Below are 2,890 nucleotides of genomic sequence, written 5' to 3' on the forward strand. Positions count from 1 at the left end.
TGCTTAAGTATATGCAAGAAAACAGAAATTATCCCATGCACATTATCTGACCACAGTGCAATGAAACTGGAAATAAATGACAAAAGAAACCAGAAGAAAATCTTAAATACATGGAAATTAAATGACACCCTACTCAGCAACCAATGGGTTAGAGATGAAACTAAACAAAAAATTCAACAATATCTACAATTCAATGAAAATTCAAGCACAACTTATTGGAATTTATGGGATACGATGAAAGCAGTTGTCAGGGAAATTTATAGCTGTGAACTCACACATTAGAAAAACAGAACGGGAACAAATAAATACCCCAATGCTGCACCTTCAACAACTAGAAAAGGAAGAGCAAACCAAACCCAGAGCCCAAACATGGGGAAATAATAAAGATTAGAGCAGAAATTAATTCACTTGAGACGAAGAAAACAATTCAAAGAATTTAAAAAGCAAAAAGCTGGTTCTTTAAAAGATTAAATAATATTGATAAGCCCCTATCTAACCTCATCAAATAGAGGAAAGAAAAAATTCAAATGCAAGCAATAAGAAATGAAAAGGGTGTAATTACCACAGACTCATTGGAAATTCAGAAGATTATCAATAGCTACTTTGAGAATTTTTACTCTCACAGAAGAGAAGACACAGAAGAAATGGACAGATTCCTAGAAAGGTACAAATTACCACAACTGAATCGACAAGATATAATCACTCTCAATAGCCCAGTAACAGCCAATGAAATACAAGATGTAATTAAATACACAAACAACAATATGGGAGTAATCTGTTAATATTTCATTCTGAAGATGAGGACACAAAAGGTCATTAAATTATCCAGATTTCACAGCTAGCCCAGAGAGACACAGGAACAACACACTATACTTTATGATTCCAGGTCTTTAAACAACCTCTATTCTGTCTTGGTATGATACCAGATGTCCATAAATGGTGACTACATGTCCATACTTTATATACAGCGTCACTAACATGCACATTGTCATAGGTAATAGCAATCTCACAGTAAAAATAGCTGATTAATGTCTTCACTTACAAACTCTGGAGAGTTTCCTTTATCCCTGTCCTTATAGGATATCCCCACTGCCATCACAGAAGAACAACAAAGTTCTTAAAGACTTAAGACTAGAGACTTAAGACTTTTTCTGACTATTAGAATCATTCTTGTATATTCATTGACTCATTCTGTAAATTAATATTTATTGAGCACTTACTCTATCCCAAACAGTACCAGGACCTAAGCATATAACAATAAGAAAAACAGTTCCTGTTTCCATGGGGCTTATACTCTAGAATGAATATAAGATTCTTTTTCTACAAAGGTCTAGATACCAAATAGTTTAAGCTATGAAAACTATCCAGTTTCTGTTGAGGTTTACATCTAAAGGTCCCCCAAAGCTTCATGTGCTCATAAGTGGGGCTTTGGGATCATGGGGGCCTGATAATCATCCGTAGATTAGTCCATTGTCAGTTATTATGTCTCAGTAACAAGAGAAGTGCCTAAGACAGTCTCTTACACACCTACTGAAATCTGCTGTTTGATGTTTGGTAATAATAGTAACAGCAGTGAGAGCCGGTGAGATAGCTTGGCAGACTAAGCACTGGCTTAGACAAGCAGAGGGACTGGGATTCGATCCCCAGTACTGCACTCTGCACTGGCCCCATTCTTAGACACACTGAGCCAGTGACTGAGTCCAGGCATGGTGGTGCACACCTGTAATCCCAGCACTGGAGAGGCTGGAAACAAGAAGATCACTACGAGTCCAAGCTGCATAGTGAGACTCGGTACCAAATACATTTTTAAAAAATAGTAACAGGGGGCCTGCCCCTTAGCTCAGTTCTTTCAGTGGCTGCTTCAACAAAGCAGTCAGGCTCCAGTTGCTGTGGTTCGATCCCCACAACTCAAGCCAGCCAAACCTGCCCTGAAGGCATTCGGAGCAAAAAAAAAAATAGTAACAGTAATAGTAGAGATATATTAAAATACTGACCATTGCCTCTATTCCAGGTCCTATTTAAGAGTTAACACCTTCCAGGTAGAAAAGTCACTCAATCCTTTCCTCCATGGCACTTACATCTTTTTCATTTCTACTTTATAAGGCCCTGCTTTATGAAATCTACCCTGGTCACTGAACTTGAAAGTGTTTATTCCTCTGAAACTTTCTGACATTCCACATGTACCCCTGAGAAGCTCAGTATATCTCTTCATCCTATTTATTTTTGTGTGCATGGGCTTGCTTGCCTCCAAGATGATAGGAAGATTTCTTTTCCAAAACCTTGTCTCATACATCCTTATTTTTAAAGTGAAGCTTTAAATTTTTTAAGTTTTATTTTAAAGAGTAAAATCGAACAGTAGAAACAAAGGCAAAAACAGAGTAATAAGTGACAATGCACATGATACAGAGTTTTAATCCAAGAATAAAACTGAAAGGGCAGGCAAGATAGCTCAGTGGGCTAAGTACCTGCTTTGGCAAGCACAGGGACCGGAGTTCGATCCCCGGCACATCATGATACACTGGACCTGCCTTTGTGTATGGTGAGCCGACCACTGAGTCCAGGCATGGTGGCACACACCAGTAATCCCAGAGCTGGGGAAGCTGGGACAGGAAGATCACTACAAGTCCGAGCTGCATAGTGAGACCCTATACAAAACATATAAAAAAGAATAAAAATTTAACAGTGGTTGTTATATAACATATTTTCATCATCAAATCTGTTGTTCAGATTATCAGATGTAGGTATGCAACATTGGTCAAATAATTAAACATTAATGCTTACTGTCAATAAATTTTAATTTTCTTCTTGTCCATTTTTATTTCATTTTTTAAAAATTTATTTTAGGGGCTGGGGAGATGGCTCAGTAGAGTAAGCGCTTGCCTGGCAAGCG

The sequence above is a fragment of the Octodon degus genome, unplaced genomic scaffold, assembly GCF_000260255.1.
Source record: "Octodon degus isolate 3935 unplaced genomic scaffold, OctDeg1.0 scaffold00263, whole genome shotgun sequence".
Lineage (NCBI taxonomy): Eukaryota > Metazoa > Chordata > Mammalia > Rodentia > Octodontidae > Octodon > Octodon degus.